This window comes from Arvicanthis niloticus, chromosome 2 (genome assembly GCF_011762505.2).
Source record: "Arvicanthis niloticus isolate mArvNil1 chromosome 2, mArvNil1.pat.X, whole genome shotgun sequence".
Taxonomy (NCBI): Eukaryota; Metazoa; Chordata; class Mammalia; order Rodentia; family Muridae; genus Arvicanthis; species Arvicanthis niloticus.
In genome coordinates this window covers 79471772-79482715 of record NC_047659.1, presented here as the reverse complement: position 1 = coordinate 79482715, position 10944 = coordinate 79471772, and the positions used below count along the sequence as shown (strand labels likewise).

Sequence of the window (10944 nt, the reverse complement as noted above, 5' to 3'; positions counted from 1 at the left end):
ATTCAGAGTATTTCTGTCACTTCCAATTTAAGGATATCAATAAAAATAAGAGTGACTGAAGTAGCCCTGTGTTTTCTAAAAGGCAAATCCCCATGGAACTCCATTTCTTGTTTTTCTGACCTCTTATTCTCTACAATACTAGGTACTTCTGGGCAAAAGGATATGTAATACCTGCTTTTAGATAAGCTTGTCGTCCTTTTTAGCAAGCACTTAGAATGCAGCATGTACATCCTAAGGGGTAGTATCTTAGGAAATGCAATAGAGCATGATGATTTCATCAGATTTGTAATAAAGCACAAGGGTAGGATGAAAGAAAGAGGAGTCAACTCTACCTGAGTGGGTCAGAGAAAGCCACAGTGGACTTCCTTAAACTAAGCTGTAAGACATTAAAAGGTATTTTCCAAGAATCTCCAAAACAGAAGAAATGATATCATAATGACACCATGGCATGAAAAATTAGAGCATATTTCCAGAAATAGGAGTAGATTTGATTCTTCCCTGTACAATATTTGAGGAATAAAGTAAATAATGGATGGGGGATAATTAATGTGTTTTAATGTTTCTACACAAATGGCAAAAATACTAAATTACAGACTAGGAATAACCATAATATTGTTGCTAAAATTATAAATATGAAATTTTAAATTTAAAACATTTTCTGGTTTAAAAAATAAATCTGGTCATCAATGCAGCTCTGCATGTCTCTCGGTGGGCCAGTCTCTGTATTCCTGATGCTGCTCACTTTTATCCATTTCCCAGGTCCTCTATGTCTGCCTCTTCCTTCCATCTGTTCCAATAAAGGTCTAGGAGGCCCTGCAGGACCACCTTGTCTTCCTCTACCAAAGACAACTTGGTCCATGCTGAGGCCACCTCGGAAGCCACATTTGTCTTCACCTCTGCCACCTCTGAACATTCCTCCAGAACGACCACAGTTGGTCCTTCAGTCCACCTCTCCCTCCTCATATGCCACTAGGGCTGCCTCAGCTATCATCACCACTCTGAGGTGGAAATGGTGGTGGGAGGAAGTCCTCAAGGTTAGGGGCCTTACACTGGTTGCATTCTGTTCTCCAGGTGAAGTTTGTTTTCCACATCCCAGATGGGACACTGCCAGTCTCCAGCATTGTGCTGGACATTTCCTTTTTCAGAGAGATTCCGTCTCAAACCTCAAGAATCCTCTTGGAGTTCTTCTGTTGCCTCCTCCACGGCCTCCCATACAGCCCTTGTTTCCTCCAAGACATCCTTGATCACCAGGACTTCCATGAAATAGTGGTGGCATCCCTCTGCCCTCATGTGACTACATGTTACCCTTCATACTGTTTATTAGAGGCTTCTTTCAGGCAAGAGAAACTTTAAGTTTGCTTCCTTAAAAATCTTTCCCATCAAACCATTCTGTTGGCAGTTGTTGTACCTTTGTAGAACAGTTTGGCATCCCATTTAGGCTTTCCTGTCTCCTTATCCAGGTAGATATGGATCATGGGTTGTCCAGTTCTCTTGTTTATCTTGAAAATCCCACAGTGATTAAAGCAGGCAGCCAGATCATCCAGAGTCATGTTGTCGTTTAATCCTTGCACACAAATTACACTGTACTCAGAGTCTTTATTGGGTTCTATAGGAAGGCCTAGATCAAGATCTGGTCCTTCATCCATGGGTCCACCAGCCTTATTGAAGCCATCTCTATCTCCAGCCCTGCCCATTCCATTGTGTCCCCCAACCCATCCACCTCTTCTCATGCCTCCATAATCAAATGCCCCTCTTCTCTTGCCCTATTATCAGGGCCACTCAAGCTGTCTTCTCCCATGGTTCAGAAAATTCTGTCTCTACACATTCTTACTGCTTATTTCTGACCTTGACATTTTGTGTAAAGAAAACCAAAATTCACTCATGTCATATTTAAGTAATTCTGTTTTCACAAAAATGTAGCAAAGTTAGTACAGAGAAGATTGAACGCCTTCTCGTACCCATCAAAGAATGGATTTTGAGTCTGAGCACTTTGAAACGACAATCTTTTTTTTTCTAGAAGTGGATAGCTCTTGATGTAATAATAAAAGTATACAGTGCTTAGTATGTAGAAAAAATATACCTCAAATTAGAAACCTACAGACAGTGACCAGTACCTTGGAGACCCACTTGCTCTGTACCTGAGAATCTGCCTTAAATACAGAATGGTGTAATAAAAGCCAAACCACATCTATTGGAATCTCAACTACAGTGAAGAAAGACAAGTTGTGGAAATATGAGAATCTGTCTTCCACTGGGCCAAGCACCATGAGATTTGAGCCCTGTAAACATTGTTTGACATTATTAGAAGTTTTGAAGGAGTTCTTAGAGTATGGAGAACCACTTCAAAACACCTTAGCAAAAGACCTTGAGCAATTTGGCTGCCCATGTGCTACCATGATACACCATGCTCTCTCTCTCTCTCTCTCTCTCTCTCTCTCTCTCTCTCTCTGTGTGTGTGTGTGTGTGTGCGTGTGTGTGTGTGTATGCGTGTGTATACACATGATATCCTCTCTCCCATTCTCTCTGTATAATCATTTCTAATTCCCATCTATCCTTGTCTCTCTGTCTCTCGCTCTGTCTCTCTCTCTCTCTCTCTCTGTGTGTGTGTGTGTGTCTCCATGTATCTTTCTCTGAGTGTATAATATCCCCTCTCTCTCTAATTCTTTCTGCATCATTCTCTCTCTCATGTTCTCCCTTTTTCTGCAATTCTTTCTCCTTCTCTCTCTAATGTTCTATCTATCATTACCTCCCCTTCTTTCATGTTTTTTTTCCTGCCTCAAAGTCTTTCCACTTTCTGTCCTTCCTCTAGAGAAGCTTTCCTGCTCATAACTGAGGCACTAGCACAAGATGTCACTGCTCCCTGACTGCCAATTTCAAGGTGTCTCCTGACGATGACATAAACATCATTAAATCATAATGTTTGCCTTGCTTCCTAACAACTTAATAAATGCTCAGAAAAGAAAAGAGCTCAATACATAGAACCTCTTCCAGCTCTTTGGCCATTACTCTCATGACAGCTCATCTTTATCTGTGCATCCTCTCAATATCTTTCCTGGTTGGCTTCCCTAGTGGTACTTGATTTCTCAGGAACTCTCAGTCCCCTTTGTCTCATTTCCACTCTGAGCCAGCCCATCATAGCATCCGATTTCACAGAATGGCCAATATTCAGAATGTGTGGCATAGTCTGGTTTACTCATCTTGTCCAAATTCGTTTGCTCCTCCTCCATCTCCCCGTTCTCCTCTCCCTCCTCCCTCCTCCTCACATATTTCCTCTATACATGTCAGCATCTTCAGTTTTGTCTAGGTGCTCAAGTTGATTCAGCCTTCAAAATCCAACTCATGTCATCTCTCCTATTGGGCCACTCAGGATAGGTCATGGATGTCCTTTTACTCTGCATCACACAATTGGTACAAGGATCAGAACTCAACTATGTCTCCTTTAGCAATGCTTACCTAGAATGTGGCCTTCACCAACCTGCTCAGTCTAGGGGGAAATGAATGTCATGCTTCATTGTGGTATCTTCTTGTGTCTTACACAGAGGGAAGGATTTATTTGGCAATTACCAACAGACTTCTGAGCATCTGTCCTCATGATCTCTTGTATGTGATCCTAATGTCTTCCACCAATCCCATCATGCATTTTTTTCTCAGTATATTAACACAGTATGGTCATTACCCTAAAGTCAGAAAAGTACTAACTTGCTATTTCAACCCCTTTCTAACTTTAGTGCAGACCCAGCAGAAAACCATCCAATCTGGCTTCATCCATGTAGCTCTCAATTCCTTCACCTTAACATAGGAAGAGGCCATTTTGTAGAAAGAATATCTTGTATATTGCATGGATGTATCATCTGTCAATTAATAAAAGCCTATGGCTTAGGCAGAAAATAGAAGGTGGGACTAATAATTCTGGGAATATAGCCAAGTGAAGGGAGATTCCCCATAAAAATGTGAGGAGACAGATGCATCATACCTGAGCACAGGTAGAATGGAGATTAAAATAAATGGACTATCTTATGATTCTAGTCCAAGAAGAGCCTAACTAAATGGCCAAGGTATTTATTTGTAAGTATATTTTGAGTCTGAGTCTTATTTCTGGAAGCATGAGCTTGGAAGGTAGAACCAGACCTGACTTCTTTCTATAAGCTAACTTCTACACAGCTTTCTAATTAACAGTTGCTAGCTGCCTCACTTTCCCCTAGGCCTAAACCTGCACTATAGAAATATCTGCTTCAAATGGCATGTACCCTTCTAGTTTCCCAATACAGATGTCTATTTTTGCCTACTCATTATCAAAACCATAATATGAATGGTAAATTTCCTAAGAACATTTCACTACACCCTAACATCTGGAATGAGGCCAAAACAGGTAACTGAAAGAGAGAAGAGGCATGTACCTCCATGTGGTTCTAAAACATAAAGAACACTTTATCATAGAAAATAGATGTCCGTGATATCCCACTATCTAATTATCTTTACCATGCTGGGTTTTTATCATCTGGGTATGTATATGCCGCTGTGGTATTTCCTGGGCAAGCACAGAGGAGCTCATCCATGCTTGCATATGTGGAGGTGGATAACACCTGTCTTACTCATCTACCCTTAGCTTATTCTTTGAGACAGGGTGTCTCACTGAACCTGAAGCCCACTGTTTGGACAAGACTGGCTGGCCGGTGAGCCGAAGAGATCCTCCTGCCTCTGCTCCCAATCACCAGCTCTAGCACACCAACTTTTATGTTAGTATTGAAGATCTGAACCAAAGTCTTTTTGCTTGCCCAGCTAGTACTTCACCCACTGAGCCATTGCCCAGCCCACATATTCAATTTCCTTTCTGTTATCCAGCTTTCTAATAGTAACAATCAATTTGGGGTGATTTCACTGAAGGAAAAATCCAGAGAAACAAACAAAAATGTACTGAGTGACAAAGTATCAGAAAGGCTGTGTATGTATACCATGAGTGGGCAAACCATTAGACTGGAGACTCTGCATCTCCTGACATTCATTTTTGTGATTGTAGAAATGCAGTTTATTGGTTTTCCATCTATGTCTGGCTTTGTGATTGTGGGTGCTTGCCGATTGCCAGCTCCTTTGTCTAATGAGAGCAGAGAGGAGACAAGTGATCAATGTTTCTTTCGGCCTTAAAGTTCATGATCCATCATCTAAATTGATATTTTAAGTAGTGAAGCTGAAAAATGAAATTATTGTAATTAATATTTAAACATAGAAAGTGTTGCGTGATGAAGGACCTAGCTCAGACTTTAAACATTTGGAGGAAGCATTTGGCTAGTTCAGAGCATGTACTTTAATCAGCCTACCTGCCTACACTTTTGGAAAACAGTTTATAATTGCAGAATTGGAGGAGACTGAATTTGATCACAATCCCAACTGCCACTCAGTATATTCTTTGCCAGCACAGAGTGGCTTTATACAATTTCACTGTCTCCTCGTTCCAAATGCAATTTCAAAGCCAACAAAGTCAGAACTGCCACTGCAGTTGGTGATTTTCTTTATCAAATGATTCAGCCTTAAATGTCCCTTCTCCGTCCTCCGTTTGCTCATGTCATTACCCTGCCTCTGCCTCTGCCTCCTTCAAGCCCTTAGAGTCAAACCTGCTCAGATTACTTCCCTGTTCTTTTTTGCAAATATCTCTCCAAGTGATAACCTTTCTGAGCACTCAGGACTCTGCCTATTTTGAACAGGCTATCTTCCTTAATAAATAGCATTTTCTTTTGGAAATAATAAGGCAATCTAATTACCTTCTTGAGTGTCTCGTATCTTTGTCCTCTTGCAGTTTCTCTGCTTGAAATGGTACTTAGCCAACTGTTGGCATAGCTACATTCTTCTTATCTCTCACATTTCAACCCACATATTACTATCTCCATGAGGCTTTTACTGATCCCCACCTCTCCAACAACTGCCACTCTCTAGTATCTCCTTATCTGCTCCCAAATTAAGCTTACCATTACATCATGCTTGGGTGGCTTTTGTGATCTTTATAATTAAACATACTTGTACAAGGGCAGGGATTATTTTTATAATATTCAGGATCTCATTAGTGTCTTGGATATCTAGAACTATGGTGAGACAAACAAGTTCCCAGTAGATATTGTTTAGATAGGTGAACAAATGAAGGAAGGTAAAGGGGACAATGCAGAAAATACAGTTGTTATGGCATTACCTCCACTCTGGTCACTGTTGCTGCCACCGCCAGGATTTTTCTCACAGTGAGGAACAAGATTGTCTTGTGTGAAAACACCAGGGTTAAAATTTAAATTGTGCCATTTACTAACTCTAGGATTTCAGCAAGTCCCTGGCCTGGCCAAACACAATTTTTACCTAGAATAGACTGTACAGCGTAGCTGTGAGAATAAAATGAGCTCATGTCTAAAAACGTACATTATGGTTGCTCGATAAATATTAATTACTGTCATTTCTATCTCCACATGCTCCCAGCCCCAAGCTTAAATGTGCCAGTTTTCCTTTAACACTTTGGCTCAAGTGTGGACAAAAACATCTTCTCTTGGTTCTCCTTAGCACATCTGAGACAGGCTGTCACTTTACTAATCACTAAGAGAAAAACAAAAGGTAATTAAACAGAAAGCAGGATGAGGCAGTATGGCTAACCCAGAACAAGCCCTTCCTTCCATTACAGCTGAGTTTCTTAGACCCAAAGACTACTACTGTCTATTCTGAATGGATCCCAAAAGAAAAGATGTGCTGGGGAACAAACCAGATTTTGTTTGTCCATCCATTCTTTCATTTATTCATTTATTAAAAATTGGCTGCACCTTAATAATCAGCAGCCAATTGGTCACACTCCACTTAAGCCAATTGGTAAAAACCTTAGCTTGAGGCAGAAGAGTGACAGAAACGATAGGAAATGCAAGGGGCTGGAGGTAAAATTGTCATCCTCCTGGAATAAGAATGTCAGATGCTACCAGGGACATGGGAGAGGAGGGGAACAGGACACCCAGTTAAAATTTAAAAATAGTTCTCCCTGCCATGTCTTTTTCTATCTTTATTAAGATCAGAACCAAAAAAAAAAAGTTTGGATGTCTTAACAAAAATCAATACAAGATGCAAGTCAAAATCTTAAATTTAGCACATGTCCTGAATATTATACAAACTGTTTGTCACACTCTGTTAAAGGAAGGATTCATGATTAAAGGTCAAGGTCTACTCTAAACTTTGGACTGGAGTGGGAAGTTGATCAAGGACAGAGACTCCAAACACTGCCTCGTGCACACTATATGGAAGTCTCTGTTCTGTTGTCTACCTGTGGAGACCCCTTCACAGGCCAGGCCACACACTGAATCTGTAGTTACTGATTCTTGGGGACTCAGGAGTTACCGGAAAGGCATTCAGACAGTCAGGGTACCCTTTCATGTGATCATTCAATAAGCTAAGAGCAAAGAATTATTTAATCCTAAAAATTAATTATTCAAGTTATTATTAACTAGTATCTTGATTTCTATTATCAGAGATTATCATGACCCAGTCATTTCTCAGCATGATCATTCCCCAGACAAGACTCTGGCAGTCATTCCAAGCCCCACCAGCTGTGGCCTTTATCTTTCTATGAAACATCTTGTGCAAGATGTGCCAGGAACTTTGTTAATGACACTTGGTAAAGACATTTGTGGGATCAGAGAGACACCAACAAAACAGACACCAAAGCCCTAATCTTGCACCCACCTCACCATTTGACAGAGATAAAGTTTATATCTCTCTTCTTTTACCAGAGGCTCAAAAGAAAAAAAAGAAAGAAAGAAAGAAAGAAAGAAAGAAAGAAAGAAAGAAAGAAAAGAAAAAGACTGAAAGAAGTAATCAGGTAAAATATGGAAAAGACCATTACACCAGATGACTGTAATACTGAGAATTGTTTGTATATTCCATATGTAGCTGTTGATAGCACCTACATGCGAAAAGAATTATGCTTCCCAATGCAATAATCATAATGAAAGCAAAATTAAACCTTATTTCTTTTTTATATAATTCTATGCTATAAATTTGATATAAATGCCCTTATTTAATACTCAAAACTTTATAATAAGATATTATTGTGCCAATTTTACAGAAAAACTATCCAATCCTTAGGCAAATTTAAGTAATTTGCCTCCAAAATGCACAGCTTGTAGATGGTTGAATCAGGTTCATCTGACCAATAAATAAATAAATAAATCCCTTCTTACAGGTCAGTTCAGTGGCTCCTCAAGTAAAGAGCTTATTGTGGAATCTGACCTCCTGAGCTCAATGTCTGAACCCAGAGTCAATTCAGGCAAGTTGTCTTCTTTCTGTCCCCATGCACACTGCCACTACAGCATCCATTCCATGTCCTCCCTATAAATAAATAATTTTAAACTCACCTTAGAAGATTCTACTTTACAGCCAAGAGGGAAAACAACAACAGTAACAGTGTTGAAATAAGAACTCTAATAGAGAAAATGTAAGATGCCCTGATGGCCTGCATCTGGTCCAGCCTGAGGCTGTCGCATCCTCCCAACACACTCCAGAGAGATAGCACTTACGTGGGCCCCAGTCCAAGAACATTCCCAAATAATTCCAAATAACTAAGTCAGTAACCATATAAACCAGTTAATTTTCTTAACTATGCCAGAGGGAAAGCACTGAGGGAACCACCATTGGAGAAGTCAACAAATTTCCAACAGAACAGGATAATGGAGAAAATGTACATCTTTGTGAACAGTTTCAAACTGTAATTGGACCTGTGGTGAGACTCCCAATTGTTACCCTCGACCATGTCAGCAAGATTCATGCCAGAAAATATAATTCTCCTAAAATACTGTCTTATCAAAAAATTAGCTGTAGCTGTCGTCAAGTAGCTGGCTGTATCCTAAAGGAAGAGACTCCATATGTAACTCTCAAGCTACATAAAATAAATACACAATAAGCGAAGGGCTCTCCTGAGCACACTGCTTGGCTTCAGGCTGTTCTCCCATTCACCATGTTTGTGGAGCTGGAGGCAAGTACTGGTCGAGTTCTTTCCTGGAATGCACCTGTTCCGTCATTCTCAGCACCATAAAAACAGGTAGGGTAAGTAATTGACTGGAGTCCTTGGTGAGAAGCAACAATAACTAGTGGAATGGGCCCTGCCTAGGTCTCATACTTGGCTTCTGATGTAGCTTTTCTAAATGATAGTTGTGTAGTGCTGGCTATTTCTTGAACCTCTCTGGGTCTGTTTTCTCTCATCACTCCCTGCTCCCTAGGAAGCAAAACAAATCATCCTTTTTTCAAAGGAAAAAAAAAATAACCTAATGACAAAACCTCATCATCTATAACACCTTTTTGATCGTTCCTAAACTATTTAGTGGGCCCAGTTCAGGATTATCATCAGGAGCCAGAAAAGACTTCATTTCTGTTTCTTGATTAAGTTCATTCACAGTAAATATACATATTAGGGGTCCATTTTAATGAAGGAAGTTGTTTTCCAACCTTTCCTCACAAACCAGAAAAGACTTCAAAGCAAGATGGCACATATAGGTTTCCCATTCTTCAATATTAGATAAGATTACATTTTCAACACATCTTCAACTCTTAAATATAATTTTTTTTCATTTTTTGGAGAGGATATCTAATACTTGACTGCTTAATTACACTTGTTCATTATGTATACAGACTTTCTAATCTCTAGTTAACATAATAACTTAGTGATAGGGACCATTGTTGACTAGCACTCTATAATCAGTGAAAGACCATCTTTGCTGATAATGCTCAGAAGTGGCCCATTGGTCTCCTATAAAACCCCTTCCATCACAAATAACACTTTATGACTCTTCCTGAAATCATCAGATTTTGAAAAATGGATCCAGCAATGATTCAAAAAGAATCCTACATAGTCTCGTTCTTGCCCATACAGGCTAAGTGGAGGACCTACCTGTGATAGATGTTCTTGGTGGTCAACTTGACTACATCTGGAGTGAACTACAATCCAAAATTAGAGGGGACACCTCACCTATGAGAGATTGTTTTTGCTTGAAATCAGTGGCTCCACTTCAAGCCAGGACCTTTAAGGTAGAAAAACAGAGGTCTTTGATCCAGATCTTGAGGCAGGAAGACACAACTTTAATTTAGACCATACCTTCTTCTCAAAGCCTTTGGAAGAAGGAAAGCTTTGCTCTTTGCCTGCTTTCTCTCGCCTTGCTAGTAAGCACATTCCATCACTGACATTAGAGCCTGTTTCTTCAGAAATCCAGTATCTTTTGAAGAACAGCTAAGACATCTGGACTGATCAACTTCTGGATTCTTTGACCTTCTCTACATAGCCTGTCAGTGTTGGATTACTTGGATTATAGCTTGTAAGTATTTCTAGTAATTCATATAATTCATATATATATATATATATATATATATATATATATATAGAGAGAGAGAGAGAGAGAGAGAGAGGAGACTCATTTTATAAATCCTGTTACTCTAGAGAACCCTAACTAATACACTATTCATGGCCTGCCAGCTAATCTTAACAGCTGAGCAGACCCCAACTAATGTAGAGGCAAACTTCTAAAGTGAAGCTAGGAGAAATAAGAAGAGAATGTCCATTGTAAACTTAATTGAGGAAGAAAAAAGAGAAACTCCAGACTGTCTAGTGATTCTTATGTTTGTGATCAGTTAAACATCCCAACCCTCCAAGGATATGCCTGTGAAGATGTTAGGAAACTAAGATCACAGTGGAGGAAAAATCCACTCAGACAAAACCAGAGTAAAAAATGTGTATTCCCTTACTCATGAGGGATAGTCTATCCAAAAACTGTGGAAGAAATATTAAAAAGAGAAACAGCTAAGGCAATGAGAACACTAACATGAGGACATAGAGACTATCAGAATGATAGTGTCTCTCTTTCAAACGCTATGAATTTCCAAGTGCATGACCTTCATGTCCAATAAGAAGTGAGTCTCAAGTTAAAGGTCTGACCATTGTAGAGC

At 39.7% G+C, this 10944-nt stretch overlaps 1 pseudogene; it reads right to left on the bottom strand.

The window, feature by feature from the left end:
* Window positions 1-683: 683 nt before the first annotated feature.
* Window positions 684-1651, bottom strand: LOC117703196 (RNA-binding protein EWS pseudogene; annotated as a pseudogene).
* Window positions 1652-10944: the final 9293 nt, after the last annotated feature.